This window comes from Mus caroli, chromosome 14 (assembly GCF_900094665.2).
Source record: "Mus caroli chromosome 14, CAROLI_EIJ_v1.1, whole genome shotgun sequence".
Classification (NCBI taxonomy): Eukaryota; Metazoa; Chordata; class Mammalia; order Rodentia; family Muridae; genus Mus; species Mus caroli.
This window is the reverse complement of record NC_034583.1, coordinates 46,802,008-46,818,774: the sequence shown is the minus strand read 5'-3', so window position 1 is coordinate 46,818,774 and position 16,767 is coordinate 46,802,008. Positions and strand designations below refer to the sequence as shown.

At 45.2% G+C, this 16,767-nt stretch overlaps 1 pseudogene; it reads right to left on the bottom strand.

The window, feature by feature from the left end:
* Positions 1 to 1,496: 1,496 nt before the first annotated feature.
* LOC110308954 lies at positions 1,497 to 12,043 on the bottom strand (annotated as a pseudogene).
* Between the last annotated feature and the right edge of the window lie 4,724 nt (positions 12,044 to 16,767).

Sequence of the window (16,767 nt, the reverse complement as noted above, 5' to 3'; positions counted from 1 at the left end):
TCACTGGGTTAGCATTCGGGATAGGAGCTCTCTGAGTGGATCTGGCTATGTAATTTGGTGTGGTCTTCACACACTCCTGCTTAAGATCTATCTCTCTTTTCTTCAGACTTCTCTTTGACTCACTCCATCCCATATCGTGTTTTTGCTTACATTTTCCTCTGAGGGTCAGTAGAAGGGCACTGAGATATATTTTCTGTTCCTTCCATGCAATGATGATCTGACCCAGCCGAGGTAGGGGGCAGTGATGGTTCATGCCCACTATCAGAGAGCATTCGGACTCTGGAGGACCCCGGATTTGAGTTTTCAGAAAGAAAGCATCGACTGTCATTCTGTGTGGGTTAGCTAGCTTTCCACAATTGTAAGAAACTACTGAGGTAATAAGCATTTAAAGAGAAAAGATTTATTCCACTAACACCCCATGGTGGCCATATGTGGGGATGCAGCAGAACAGCTCAGGTCTTATAGGATGGATAGGAATCTAATGGGAGAATAAGAACCCTGGGGGATGCTCTTCCCTCAGGCACGAGCTCCATGCTGCTCCCTCCCCGTCGTAGAAACAAAGTCAGGTTCAGCTCCCACTCAGGACCACTCAGGTCTTCTCGGAGCATTGACTTTAAGTCTCAGTTTCCTTAGATGCAGAATTAGATAGTAAGAGACCTGTTCACAGAAATGTTTAGGGACTATTCCACATGCTCAGAAAGCCAATTTGCATCTCCTTGCTTCCAGAACTTTCCCTGCTCATCTCTGACCCTTTATCTGAGATACTCAAGCCACCATGGTTTGTTTCCTGGCAACTAACATGGTTCTGCTCCTTTTAATGGTAGTTTTGCATTACTATTTCCTGATGAGGTTTTCTTCGTCTAAATGTGTTCCAAAGTACACACATTTAGAGCACAGGCTTATTTTTAAAAATACTGCAGCACATGGCCCCAGGGTCACACACCCTGTGCAGAGGTGAGCCTAAGCCCTGGCCTTAGACATGGGGGACCAGTCAGCTACAGTGATGTTCGCACAATTGGTATAGCTGGACCTTGGGGAGTACATGCGTCTTGTACTGTCCTCAGGCTGGCCCACTCTGCATGGAGAGAGGAGACGAGGCCAAGACAGGGATACCTTCCATACTTGCCCCAAGCTCTTGTGTAAGACTGCAGAATCAAGACCTGTGAAGATGAATAAAGTCCTGTGACTGAAGACTTGTGGGCTCTGCAAGGAACTACGGAGGCCTTTGGGGGGTCTTCAGATCCTAGAAAGGGGGCTGGCCAGTGACCTGCCGGCCACTAGGCTATGATGTTTCCTCTTTCATGTAGGTTCTGAGGTCTCTTTAATTCAGATCTATAAGGGAATCTGTGTCACTCTAACCTACCTCTGCATTCCACAGAAAGACTTCAAATGTTCCTCGAGGGCCTAGTCTTCAGAAATAAAGGCAAGGTCAAAAGTTAGAGAACTGTTCGTGCCAGATGCAGTCACACAGGCTCTACATGATGTGTGCTGTGTGTTCATGAAAGGGCTTCAGAGGGACACTCTGGGATGACCCTGATTTTGATTCTAATGTGAACCCCAAAAGCTGTGGACCAGAGCATCTGAGCAGAAAGGAGCCTGAAGGTTTAAGCTTAGGAGTGCAGATCCCACCAGGAGAACATGGCCCACAGAGTCAGCTAAGAGGGCTCATAGGGGCTCACAGAGAAGCAGCTAAGAGTGCAGATCCCACCAAGAGAACACGGCCCACAGAGTCAGCTAAGCAGGGTTCACAGGGGCTCACAGAGACTGAAGCAGCAGTCAGGGAGCCTGCAGGGGTCTGTGCCACGTCCTCTGTATATATGTTATGGTTGTTAGCTTGGTGTTTTCATGGGACTCCTAACAATGGGATTGGGGCTGTCTCTGACTTTTTCGACTGCCCCTGAGACTCTTTTCCTTCTATTGGGTAGTCTCTTCCAGCCTTAATATTAGGGGATGCACCTTGTCTTATTGCATCTTGTTATGCCATGTTCAGTTGTTATCCCTGGGAGGCCTGTCCTTTTCTTAAGGGAAATGAAGGAGGAGTGGGTTTGGAGAGAGGGGAGGTGTAGGGGAACTTGAAGGAGTGGAGGGAGGGTAAACCGTGGGAAGGATGTATTGTATGAGAGTTCCTGTGGGGCTTAGCTGGGAAGTGGCAGGCACCCTATACTTAGTGGGTAGAAGGGCTTCTGGCCCTTGGTCCTTACCACTTGCCCAAAGTCTGTGTTGATGACACCGGGTGCTAGGCTGTTCACATACTGTCAGAGTCTTTGTTCATTCCAGCAGGGCTGTTTCACTGACTCTGTGGACCCGCCAGCCTCTGAGGACAGAAGGAGTAGAGGGAGAGATGGGGTTTGGGGATGGGATACTTGGGTCTCCTGCATTCTGCTCAGGGAACTGAGCGGAGTAACAGCTCCTGATCATCAGGTTTGGAAGACGATGCCAAGAAGACACGACACTGTGCTCAGTGCCTGTACATAAGATGAAATATCTCTTTTGCATGGGAGTAGTTCTGAGGAAGCCATTGTTAAATGTTGGTCATTTTCTAGAGTGGAAAGGGGGAATTCCCTCTCTCCTGACTGGAGCCCCAGACAGCCGTACTTACAGGAAGTGGTGCATAGGCTGCCGCTGAGGACACCAAGACCACAGAACCTTGTCTGGCAAGATTAAGAGGGACAGGATGTGAGCTGAGCACAGCAGTCCTGTGTGTGGCTGAGAACAGAGGTGGCGTGGGGGTTTAGGAGGCATGGGGTGAGGAAGAACAGCTTAGGTCTGGTAGGAGGATTTATCTTCATTTTCCTTAGGTCCTCAATCATGTTTATCAGGTTATATTAACAGAGAGGCCTTCTGTGTTTGGATTTTGTTTTTGAAAACAAAACAAAACCCCGAGAGTAGATTAATATTGTTATGCTAAATGGACATGGCACTAAAACAACTCTTTTATTTTATTTTTGAGACAGGGTCTTCCTATTATGTAGCCCCGACTGTCCTGGAACTTGCTTTATAGACCAAGCGGGCCTTAAACTCTCCGATATCTGCCTATCTCTTCCTTCTGAGTGTTGAGATTAAAGACTTGCACCATGCCAAGCAAACTGACTCTCAGTAATTTACCTTTATCCCCGTAGCTCTATCAACCTTCATCAGACAAGTTTCTTTTTGTAGTAGATGAGGCTTGACCCAGGGACCCACACTGGTTAAGGTGAAGAGAATAAGAGATTTCAGAATGCTTATCCTAACGTGGACATCTATTGTATACCTCTTCCTCCCAAGGCCCAGCAATCACACCAGAAGAGGATGCTGAAAGTGTCTAAGAACCAGAGTTTCAGATGGGCACAATGAAGGCGTGCTTTCCAGACATGGCAGGGGAGTTGCACATAGGAACAGATGGTTGTTGTGATAGCACGCACATGATCTATATAAGTTCAAGTCAGACCAAATCCCAGCACCCAGAGGGGAGGTGGCCATGAAGATCCACCCGAGTTGAGGGGCCATTGGCAGTTGATGGCTGCCGGGAGAGGAAGAGTCAGTTTTCTAGCCTTTGGGAGGTCAGCCATGCTCCGTGGAAGGCCATACCTCCAAGAGTGCAGGAGAGCAGCAGTTGGACATGACAAATTAAAAAAACAGAGGAGGGGAAGTTGGTGGTCTGGGAGGGAGGATCTGGGAGGAGTGGGCAGGGGGTGGGGAAAGGGTAACTGTGATCAAAAAGCATTAAATGAAATTCTCAAAATCTAATAAAAGACTAGAAACACTTCCTATGTGCTCTTGCATTGATTTTGCTAGGGAATATGATTTTAAAAGCTGTGTTTCAATACAATTTCAGCATGTGTGGTTGGCTCCATCACTTGCTTAGTGCTGTTTTATTGCCTTCAGCATCTCTGGCGCTGCTCTTGTCTTTATTCCTGATATTATTTGGTGTTTTACATTGATTTTTACTAGAAATTTATCGAAAGCACTAGTTTTTTTTTTTTTAATAAATTCTTGGCCTTATTTATTTACATATTGTATTATTCCCAGCCTCTCTTTTTTCTTTCTAACCTCCTCCCCTCTTTTCTTCCCTTTCTTGCTTCCTTCAGAGTGCTAGGGATCAAACACAGGGCCTTACTCGGGCTAAGCAAGCATTGTTCCTCTGGGTCATGTCCTGGCCTCTGCTCCAGTGACGCCCACTTTACTATTTCCTTCTGCTTCTGTGATTTTTCTCCTCCCTGCACATTCCGGCTTTATTTAACGTAAATGACACAGTACTACGTTAGCACTGCTGTCAGACAAGGAAAGATGATGCTTGAGTCTGAGAAAAGAGATTTTAAAATGGGAACTTTAAGTTCAATGGCTGAGCTGTCTGTCCTTTGTTCTGTGTTATACTTTGCTTGTCCTACTTCAGATAATTCTATCCCTAGCTATGCCTAGGGCTCTGACTACCCTGGAATGGTTCCTTCTTAGCCTAAAGGACAGTTCACAGCAATAAAACCCTTGCAAAGCATGTTCTTGTGCTGAATTAATAATTAATTCATAAGTCCTGTTGCCGGGTTTGCTACCTGCCCCAGTGTTCCCGAATGAAAGACACGCACACAACCTTTATATTTGAATATGTTTTAAGCAGCACAATAGCTGGGCCACTGCCTAACCTCCACTACCTCCCGCCGATAATCCCAAGTTACTATTTACTAAATTCTGTGTCCTACTTTGGCCGTTCTGGACCCAGTTGGGCAGCCCCCTGGGCCATGCTCTCCCTGTTCTGTCACATGGTGGCTATGTCTTTCTGTCCTCCACTTTTCTTAGGCATGGTGTCTCTCCTCTTCTCCACACTATCCCAGCATGGTGGATCTCCTCCTCCTTCCCCTCCTTCTTCCATTCCTTCTTTCCCTCCTTCTGGTCCCAAGGCCAGGAATCCTAAAATCCCACCTCTGTCTGTCCTTCCCCAGCTATTGGCTGTTGGCATCTTTATTTACCAATCAAAACCAATTGGAGGCAGGTTCCCAGAAGAGACTTGAAGATGAGCTCATGTAAGCAGTTTTTTTTTTGAGGGGGGGGGGTTGGGGTGGGGAACACAGCATTCATAAAACAAGCAGCTACACTTTTGTTATCACATCAGATTAAAAGGTAAATAGGGTCAGGCGTGGTGGCACATGCCTTTAATCCCAGCACTCAGGAGGCAGAGGCAGGTAGATTTCTGAGTTCAAGGTCAGCCTGGTCTACAGAGTGAGTTCCAGGACAGCCAGGGCTATTCAGAGAAACCCTGTCTCAAACTCCCCACCCCAAAAAAAGTAATTAGGAGGTAGGGACAGGGGATGAGAAACAACAGGTGGTCTTTGTCTTTCTGGGTTACTTCATTCAATTTAGTCTTTCCCAGTTCCATCCATTTACCTGTAGATCTCATAATTTCGGTTTTCTTTGTAGCTGAGTAGTGTTTTGTTGTGGGTATGAACCCACTATTATCCATTCATCTGTTGAAGGACATTCAGGTTGTTTCTGTCTCCTGGCTATTGTGAATAGGGGCAATGACCCAATCTGTGGAATAGGATGGCAAGTATGGGGAGGTGCCAAGGAGTGGCACAGCGAGGTCAGATGGTAGATTTAGTTTTAGCTCTTTGAGGATTCTCGAGTTTGCATTCCCACCAATGGCTGATGGAGGTTCTGTCTTTCTCACAACCTCACCAGCATTTGCTGTTAGTTGTTTTCTTGGTCTCAGCCACTCTGGCTGGGATGAAATAAAATCTTGAAGTTGTTCTAGTTTACATTTCTGTAGTTGTTAAGGATGATGAATGCTCTTGAGGTATTACTAGCTTCAAATCCTTAGATACGCTGTGACGTAAACACAGAAGCCATCAAAGTGTAAAGAAACCAAACGTGGGGGTGGGGGGCTTGAGAAGGATATAAGTGAGAGGAGAGGGAAATGAATGGAAAGGGAGCTCCAACGGGGGTGGGGGGGGTGGGGGACTTGGAGGGAGGGAGGTCAATACAGAAGGAGAAAGAAGGATGGACACATAGATCTGCCATAAAGCCTAAAGGAGTCATATTATTTTATATTTACCTAAAATTATACACACTATGTATGTTTAAAATATATATATTAAATAATTATTTAAGTATATTTGTATTTAACAATAATAATAATAAAAGAAAAAAGACTATCAATTTGAAAGTGGGGGCCATGGAAAGGGTTGAGGGAGGGTGTCTGGAAGAGGCTGGACGGACGAAAGGGAAGAGGGATAGAGATGTAATTCTCTTTAACTACAATGTACTAAAACCCCAATTTGACTAAAGGTTCTAGACCAGTGGTTTTTCTTTCTCCCTTTTATGTGTGTGTGTGTGTGTGTGTGTATTTGTGTGCATATGTGCATGTGCACTTGAATGTGTGTGTTCAGGTGTTCATGCGATGTGTATAGATCAGGGGACAAGCTTGGGTATCGTCCCTCAGGTGTTGTGCACTGTCTTTGAGAAGGGATCTCTCACTGGTCTGGGTTCTTTCTCCCAGGTCAGGCTGGGCATCCAGGGCCTTCAGTGGTGACATGTCTGGCTCTCTGGTTTGGGTTCTGTGGAACAAGCTCAGGTCCTCAAGCCGTGTGAGGGAAATGCGTTAACCCTGAGCTCTTTATCTTCCTAGTCCTGGCTTGGCGGCTTTATACCTTCATGGTGTCTACTGATGCAGTAAGAGTTAGACTACATAAAATTCATCCCACCTGTAATGGTTTGTAGATCCTTGGACCAGGGAGTGGCACCATCTGAAGGTGTGGCCTTGTTGGAATAGGTGTGACCTGGTTGGAATGGGTGTGTCACTGTGGGNGTGGGTATAAGATCNTCANCCTAGTTGCCTGGAAGTCAGTCTTCCACTAGCAGCCTTTGGATGAAGACATAGAACTCTCAGCTCCTCCTGTGCCATGCCTGCCTTGGTACTGCCATGCTCCCACCTTGATGATAATGGACTGAACCTCTGAACCTGTAAGCCAGCTCCAATTAAATGTTGTTTTTATAAGACTTGCCTTGGTCATGGTGTCTGTTCACAGCAGTAAAACCCTAAGACACCACCCCAAGTTACTTTTTGCCTGCTCATTATTATTGCGTTTTGGATTGGTTTGTTTGTTTCTACCTCTCTGTCTATTAGTTTAAAAACTTATTTTGTCCTCTCTGAACACTTTTGGAGCTGATAGCCCAGAAAGTAAAATGGAACTGTTTAATTGAGATCTAATATTCTTGCCCTGTCTAAAGAGCCTAAGAATCTCTTAACAGCATAACGCCATTTCTATCTTTCTGATGTGAAAATTATTGTGGTACGTTTTTATTTCTTTGAAACTTCCAAAACATCTTTGTTTTGGGTAATAGACGGTTTGCTTCATTCATGTTACAATTTCCTTACCTTTCCATCCTTTTTGGCCTCATGTTTCACCGACTGGCTGCCTGTTCCTCGGCACTGTGAGACATATGCTTTAGAATGCCCGTTAGTGGCTGACTCCTGCTCAGCCCCAGAGTGCTGGAACTCTACCCTAGTTTTCGGAAGATGTGTTTGTCAAGTATAGAATTTCAGGCTACGAGGACCTTTTCTCCAGCATATAGGAAGCTCCATTTAAATCGGGTCATGAAGAAGGATAATTAGGATTTTAGCAAGTAGATAAGAATGAATGGAAACAATTTAAATGGATTTCATAAAAACCTGCCTTCTTTAAAAGATTGAGGCAATTTTGCTTGCTTAGATCCCAGAATAATAGTAATAAAATTAATATTTTTATAAATGATAAACTGAGTTTGGTTATTAAGTTATATTTGTACTACCTATGTGATAAACTAGATTGCAGGTTACTTTATTTTCAAACGATATTTATTATTTATTATACTAAATATATATCGATTTTTTTTTTAACTTCTGGTAGCTGACATGTTTCATCACATGTCACAAGGCTGCTAACCAGCTGAGCTCTTGCTAGACAAGAAAAGGGCGAGCTGAGGAATGTAAGTGGCAGAGGCCCAGCAGTGCTGAGCTTGGATCTAAAGGCAGGCCTCTGACTCAGAGGCCGTGCTCTCCTCTTATTAGCCCTTTACTGCCGGTTCCACGAAGCTAGGTTCTGCAGAGGTGCCCAGGTCAGGTACCAGGAAACAGAAAAAACCCACATTTCAGCCTGGGCATCGTCTGCTTTTGTCTGTTTGTTTTGGACTCATACAATGAGCACCTCTGATGGAAAGGATCATGCTGCTAAAAACCCCCAAAACCCTAAAAGCATCATGCCATTGACTTGTGCCCTATGAATTACTATCTGGCCATTTTTAACCTACAAAAGTGGCATTTCTGAAAACATGGTTTAATCTAATCCCACACCTTGCCTGTGTTGGAACTGGAAGGGAACTTCACAGTCATAATTAGTCACAAGCGCTGGTCGTATTTCACAGGTGACCACTTTAGTCTAGAGAAGAAACACAGCCCCGGCCCGGGTGCTCACCCTCCTGCACCAGGCGCCCAGCCCACGCTCGTGAGACTCACACCGGTGTGGGAGGAGCGGGGAAAGTAGTGCAGTTAGAGGATTTCTGTTCTCCCTGGAGATTTTCTGTAAGCTGAGAATGCACTCTGCCACCAAGTTACATGACCAGCCCTGGAACAAGCATCTTAAAGCAATGTCTGCAAAGCGCTTGGCCCAGAAACAACCTCTGCTGGCCACTCTGAGTTATAGAGGGAAGCTGGCTCTAGAGATTGTGCTGACTGGGAGGGAGACTGCTGATGCTGGCCTTCAGAGGAGGAACTGTTATGCAAGGGAAGAGACCCGGTAGATTTGTAAAGGAGAATGAGACTGGATCAGGTTGGCAGATTAGAAGGCTAAAACAGCGTTAGGAGAAGGGAGCCTGAGATTCTAGACTAGCTGACATAGGAAAGCTGATGTGTGTGTGTGTGTGTGTGTGTGTGTGTGTATCATGGGGAGAAAGAAAATGTATATTATGTAATTAATCTGAAATATAAATAATTATGGGAGGGTAGATGGGGGAGAGAGAAGGAGAGGGAATGTGTGTATTTGGGAGGAAGGAGTTGAGATAGGATCTAAAGCAGAACTCACTATGTAGCTGAGGTTGACCTTGAACTCCCGTCTACCACCACACTCAGCAGACAACAGGAAACATCGATTGATGGGGTCCGTCTGCAATGCAGTAAGAAAGAGCTCTTAGGATTACAACCACAGGGTTCCTGCCCAAAACAAACACTGAACTCCTGGAGAATACAGTTCTGGAAGCATCTCAGGTCACTGAAATCAGTGGGACGTCAACTCAGAGAAAGTCGGTGTAGGGCTCCCTCATAGGTGAGGTGGGGCAGGTCAGGCTGGCCTCTGCTCCAGCCTGTGTGGAGAGGCGGAGAGGCGGATGACAGAAATGCCACTGGGTACCACAGGTTCATCATTCCTCATGACCCAAGTCACTGCACACTAAAAGAAATCACTTTCATTTCTTAATTCCAGGTCAACTGTGATAACTCCTGCCTTTCTTTCTCAAGATTCTCCCCCAGCCCCATTCTTCCAGAAGATTCTCTGACAAATTCCCTGGCCATTGCATTCTCTGGGCACAATAATGGGTCAGGCTCTTTGATTTCTTTAAGTGACCCCGAAGTGTGAAAGACAAACTCTTACTGTCCTTGTGTTATTGACACTCCTACTTCCTTGCTCCCTGTTTGATACCAAGTAGCTCCTCCCTTGTGCCCTTCCCCACCCTCAACCCCTATTTTCCATATGGGGCCGAAGCTGACTCAGTAACAGGGCTGGAGCCTTCACATTCACACTCAGCATCTGAAATCAGAGCAAAAAAGGGCCAGGGGAGAAGAGATGTGATCATGTAGTGCTCTCTCACATCAGGAAACAAGCAAGTTGGAATGGGTACATGATACTTCTGCCAAGGGAAGTTTATTGAGGCATTTGTGGGGTAAGGGGGACATCTTGAAGGTTCCGTACAAAAGGGATCAGCTGGTGACTCTGGGATTGAAGGTCTGAGACTGGGATACCTTTCCTTGTCTCTAAAGGTTCTAACTCCATCTGGACCAAAGCAGAATCTATCAGGGGATCCAGGAGGGCTGGGTTTCAGGATGATAGCCCACAGGTGCCAGTGACGTGGAATAGGCATCCTTGAGCAAGTTAGGACCTTCACTTCTTTAGGTGACATCGGGGAGTCTGAACGTCTGGCCTTGCCCCATGTCAATGAGCTTATGACAGGAAGTGGATGTGTGGAGCTGAGCTTATGACAGGAAGTGGATGTGTGGAGCTGAGGAGTACAGGGGGGCTCAAGCTTAGGTGGGGAGAGGGTTATCCAAACATTGAGGATGAAATTCTACCAGCCTCTTGTTGGTTCCTCAGATCTCACCTCACCCCAGATCTGTTCACTGCTCCCTAAGTGCTTCCTACCAAGGGATTAACTCCTGCAATACACACCAGGAAATCCACACCCACACAATGTCCCAGGGCCTGTGGGTGAGGAGGAGACGTGGAAGGAAGGGAAGTTTTTGTTGTAGTGGCACAGCAAGCTTATTGGTCTGGGATTATACCTGGGCCCAGTTCTAGAGAAGAACAATGCTAAGCAAGGTTGGAGGACAATGGGTTCCAGCAAACACACACACACACACACACACACACACACACACACACACACACACACACACACGGCTGACAAAGCTGGGGTTTCAGCTCTACTTGCCTTTTATGTCCTCTGACTCCAGGCACCCTGGGCTGCCATTTTCCCAACCCACCTCTCATCTAAACCTTTCCTGAAATATACTGGTCACCTCTCCATTTTTTCCTGAACACTCTATCTCTGGCTGAGGACCAGAACTTCTTCCTCTACAACATCTCTGTCTCTGAACAGATCTTGCCCCAGAGTCTTCCAGGAGGGTCTGGTGGATATTCTACAAATGGCTGGAAGTACCTTTCTATGCTTCCAAAGTGTTCCCCATCTCCCTCATACCCGGAATGTGTCTAATTTCTGCCCAGTTCTGCTCAGGGGTAATCACCAAGTGACACAAGTGGCCAGGTCATCAGCAGAGCCTATAACTGGTTACTCTGGTGTGGATCACCAAAGCAGAATCCCTGTGTTTTACCTCCTATGCCCTTCACTGTGGCCACCAGCTCCTCCCAATCTTCTGTTTTCCCTACAGGACACACAGTGCCTGACACACAGAGTCCTTTCTCCTTCAGCACAACCACTGCACTGTCCACATTCTGCTGCTTCCAGCTGCTGATGACCATGTGGGTCCCATCCTCAGCCAGACTTGGGGCGACAGCAAAGCCAGTCCTACGGGTAAGGATGAAGAGGGTGTGACAACTCAGGCTTGGATTGACCTCTTTCTTCCTTGCTATAGTTTTTGCCCTGAGGTATCAAATTAATTCTCTCTACTAATTCAGAACAGCTAGTTTCATGCCCTACTTCTGGATGGTTAAGAAGGCCAGAGTGGGAAAGAGAGGATGCACAGGTCCTCTTGTGTCCCTCTTCAGATCTCGGTCTCATCTTCTATATAACTGACTGTCCACATCCAGTCTCTCAAGGGCAGGTGCTGCTGTAGAGCTCCTTGACTTGGGGACCTGAGTATTACTGAGTGCCCAGAGGTGTGCATCCTGGAAGGATAGAGTTATCAACCCATGTGGCACTACCACTCTTGAGTACCAGCCGTTTGTAGCATTGGTTGAGTTCCCTCTGTCTTCCTCTGATGGGTTGCTCTGTGATACATTCATGTTTCCTACTGAATTTTGGGCCCATGACCCAACAGCCTGTACTGGGCCATGTTGGTAACACATCTGACACTGGCTTTGTCTTCTGTCCCTTGAGGTTTCTAAGTAGAATCATGCTCTCCAGACTTTTAGGCCTCTTAGGTTTTGCTTTGTGAAGCTGAGCTTAAGACAGAGATGAGCAAAATCCAGAGATACCCACAGTTTCCGAGTTCCCAAAGGCTTTGCTCTCACCCATTTGTGGATCCCGTAACCACAGTGACTTTGTTAGCCTGTTTGAGTCTGCAGATTGCTCCATGGCTTGTGCTTCTCACAGACAGTGCAGCAACAGGGCTCGGGAGTCTCTTCCAACCCTGGATCAGAGGCCGAGACATTGGGTTTGTTTGCTCTTCTTTCTGGTGAGCTTGGTTCAGGGAGGGGGAACTTGAGAAAGGAAAGGCAAGCACAGTTACAACTCCAGCTCCGATACGGAGCTGGTGAATTTTGATACTCTGGGCTAGAACCGGGATGGTCCAGTAATCTCTAGTGGAAGTTCAGTCGGGCAGAGGCATCCGTCATTTCCACGTAGCACTCACTGTTCCACGCTCCCTCGGTGTTCTAAGGCCGGTGGTGAGGAGGAGGCAGAGAGGACCAGGATCAGGGAGGGAAGGGAAATTTTTTGTTACAGTGGGACACCATTCTTGTTTGGTGTCTCTGGGGGAATGCCTGGATCAAATCCAAGAGAAGAATTTATAAATGTGTTGGGTTGCATTTAGCATTTATAGCTATTATGGGTTTTAGGTTGGGCATGCCTGGGTCAGCTGGAGAACCTGCAGCTCTATCCTGTCCAGTGTTCATGAACACAAGATTTCCCATAACCAAGCATCTTTAAAATTATTAATTAATTATTTTATTTATTTACATCTCAAATGTTGCCCTCCTTTTAGTCTCCCCTCACAGAGTTCTTCTCCTACCCCCTTCCCCTTTGCCTCTGAGAGGGTGCCCCCACTAGCATTCCTCATCCCTGGGCATCAAATCTCTACACAAGTAGGCATATCCTCTTCCACTGAGGCCAGACAAGTCAGTTCTCTACTACGTATGTACTGGGGGCCTCAGACCAGCCTGTGTATGCTCTTTGGTTGGTGTTAGCCAACCTTTTTTTTTTTTNGCTGGGATTTGAACTCTGGACCTTCGGAAGAGCAGTCGGGTGCTCTAACCCACTGAGCCATCTCACCAGCCCTATATTTGGTTTTTATGTTGAATTGGGGCAAAGAATTTTTGTTTTGAGGCCCCAAGGAAAAAAATGGTTAATCTGAGAAAAGCTAGTTGTAGCATTTCTTGTCCGGTCTTTATGTTTATCTAGTCTCTGTGATCGGTCATTATGGTTAGCCCTTTTGAAGTTGATTAGCATGTTTATTTTAGAGAAATGAGTGACTGAGACAGCCTGTGAATCACTTGGTCTGTTTGCTTTGTGAAGACCTCTGTGTCTCAGGTGATAATAGGTTTTTCTTGGTCTGATTTAATTTTTATAAGTTTTGCTGGTAACTGTATTTTTTTAGTCTTTGTAGATACATAAACATAATAACCATGTCTCTGTCTTAAAACTATTGTTGGTGTCGTTTTTTTTTTTTTTTTTTTTTTTTTTTTTTTAAACTTGGGTGCTTTTGGCTCTCTGGTATCATATGCTCACAAGCACATACTGTAGTGGTTCAGAAAACATCCATTCACTGAGATTCCTTAGGAAAATGAACAGCCAATTCACAGGTTTGTTGTGAGAAAACCAAAGAAATAAGATTTCACTGGAACAGGCTTTGCAGTGTCTCTGTGGCTGCTTAAGGGTCACATGTTTTATGACTTTGATCTTATCTCCAGTCCTGGGATACACTACATACCCTGCTTCACTGATAATGCTGTTTTCAAGACTTGTAGACTGTTCTTCATTTTGATCCTGGGATTGGGGGTTGGGGGTATACCTTCTGAGTCCCAGAGCTGATGTTGTCTCTGCCACATGACCATGTGGCTCATGTGTTTGCTTTTCTTGTAACATTCAGCTCCTTGGCCCTGAGTGATGGCACCCATCAGCTCTAGCAGGTGCTAGATTGGTGTTAAATTTGACCAGGGGCTAAATTTCTTAGAATTATCAGGTTGGACCCTTGCTCCCTAAACTGTTAGCTGTGTCAATGCTACTTAAAGTAGCCTTTGTGGTCTTTTTGGTACTCAGGTGTTGGGTAGAACCAGGCTTTGTATATAAAGTAACTTGCGTTTTCCTCGTATTTCTTCTGCTCAAACCTCCACCCATCTATAGCTGTGAATGGATCTAGGAAAGCAAGGCTCTTATTAAAGCATTTTGACTTGGTAAATCCTGGGTAAATGTCAAAGCATACGCATGCTTCTGAAGAAACTTTAAAGACAAATTCGGAATCAATGTCCTTGGAATTTAACTCCTACACATCCCATTCACTGCAGGCCTTCACTTCCTGGGCAGCTGAAGATGCAAAGGAGCTTGAGTGCTTCCTTCTTCTCCTACATCCCTGCCTGTGAGTGTCACGGAGGCAATTTAGTCTCAAATCTATGGGGCTTCATCTGACTACGGTCATAATTATTCTGTGTCCTTCTGGAGGATATCATCTGGAGTGAGGTAACCCAATCACAAAAGAACTCACTTGATATGCACTCACTGATAAGTGGATATTAGCCCAGAAACTTAGAATACCCAAGATACAAATTGCAAAACACAAGAAAATCAAGACTAAGACCAACATGTGGATACTTCATTCCTCCTTAGAAGAGGGAACAAAATACCCATGGAAGGAATTACAGAGACAAAGTTTGGAGCTGAGACCAAAGGACCAGAGACTGCCCCAACCAGGGATCCATCCCATAATCAGCCACCAAATGCAGACACTATTGCATATGCCAGCAAGATTTTGATGAAAGGACCCTGATATAGCTGTCTCTTGTGAGGCTATGCCAGTGCCTAGCAAATACAGAAGTGAATGCTCACAGGCATCTATTGGATAGAACACAGGGCCCCCAATGGAGAAGCTAGAGAAAGTACCCAAGGAGCTGAAGTGGTCTGCAACCCTATAGGTGGAACAACAATATGAACTAACCAGTACCCCCAGAGCTCGTGTCTCTAGCTGCATATGTAACAGAAGATGGCCTAGTCAGCCATCATTGGGAAGAGAGGCCCCTTGGTCTTGCAAACTTTATATGCCCCAGTACAGGGGGATGCCAGGGTCAAGAAGTGGGAGTGGGTGGGTAGGGGAGCAAGGTGGGGGGGAGGGTATAGGGGACCTTCGGGATAGCATTTGAAATGTAAATGAAGAAAATATCTAATAAAAAAATTAAAAAATTATTTTGTGTCCTTTCTAGCTGTCTGGGGGAAAGCAAGAACGAAGTCTCTCTCTCTCTCTCTCTCTCTCTCTCTCTCTCTCTCCTCCCTGACCCATTATCATATCATTTTCTGCTATTTGTATCTGATGTTTTCTCCCCCCTCCCACTTCTCCTCCCCAGAAAAAAGTATCTGGCTGTTGCACTACTTTTCTTTAAATTTATTTCAACAAGAAATGTGTGTGTGTGTGTGTGTGTGTGTGTGTGTATTCTGTGCTGGGTGACAAAGATGGCTCTTTTAATTTTGTAAACACTTTGGTGAAAACACTGAGCCTGAGTTGGGCTGGTAGGAAAATAAACACACGGTTTAACAAATGTGGTAGAGACAGAATGTGGTTCACACAGGTTTGGGGACACACAGAAGAAGACACTTAATCTGGGGGTGGCAGCAGTTAGAACAGTTAGAACAGCAGTTCTCAACCTGTGGGTTGATACCCCTTTGGGGTCAAATGACCCTTTCACAGAAGTCACTTAACAGATAGCCTGCATATCAGATATTTATATTACGATTTATAACAGTAGCAAATTTACAGTTATGAGGTATAACTGTATAACAGTTATAAGATGATTTTGTGGTTGGGGTCATCACAACATGAAGAACTGTATTAAAGGGTTGCATCATTAGGAAGGTGGCGAACCCATTGGTCTTGAAGAAGACGATACCTGAGCTACTAAAAAAAGAACACTTCTAACGTTGTGGATTAATAAGCAAGGATTAATGCTTATAAAACATATGCTTTTTATAAAATTTAAGAAGATTTTGGAAAATTTTATAAGAAGAACGTTTAGGGAAAATTTGCAAAAAGACAAAAAGCACCTGGCTTTGAAGTCAGACAAGAGTCCAAGTGTGTGTGTGTGTGTGTGTGTGTGTGTGTGTGTGTGGTCTCTGTACCTTCTTTGTCTTAAAAATTAGTTACAAATTAGTGAACTTTAAGTACCTGAGGGCAATGCCGATGACGCAGTCCGGGGCACAGGCAGATGTCCCCTGAGGAAGAGTCAACTGATTTGCCCCATCCAGAGTGGGAAATCAGTCTTGTGTCTAACGAGCAAACTTATTTTAGTATATGTTTGACATAGTGAGGCTTTCTGAATTCATTTTCAAATAAATTGTCCTGTCTTAGTGCCTCCCTCATTAATCAATGCATTAATAAACATTTTGGCACTTGCTCATTGTATATTTGTGTGAATCATGATTTTCACCTTGAAAATAAATTATCTCGCATAGAAGAAAATGAAAATAAGATATCATTACGTTAACTGCCACTATCTAAAATATTTTTAGCTTGAGTCAAGTTGACATAAAACTATCCAGTACACCTGTGTGCCTAGTATAAAGCCCTGGGGCAGACTTTGAATTCTTATTTGTCCCTCTCATCTGGATATCAGAGTCACCAGGATAAACGGTATTTGTAAACGGCTGGAAGAAAACTTCACCTTCGTAGAGAAGGATGGGGTGAGATCATCTCAATAGTATACATCTGTTACTCCTACAATTCAATAGTATATATACATCAGGGTATCCACCGGGCAGCCAGTGTCAATCAGCTACCTGTGCCCCTCTTATATGACGGTAAAGGAATTGTGATACTTCCCAGTAGAGAGGGAAAATATATAAGTGGCCTTGGCCTGGTGCCATGTGATGCAGGTACTGGAAAGAGCATTGCCTCTTGGAAGCAAGGGTCTTCTCCTACTCAAGGCTTGTCCTTACATGGAGAGGAAGAAAGGC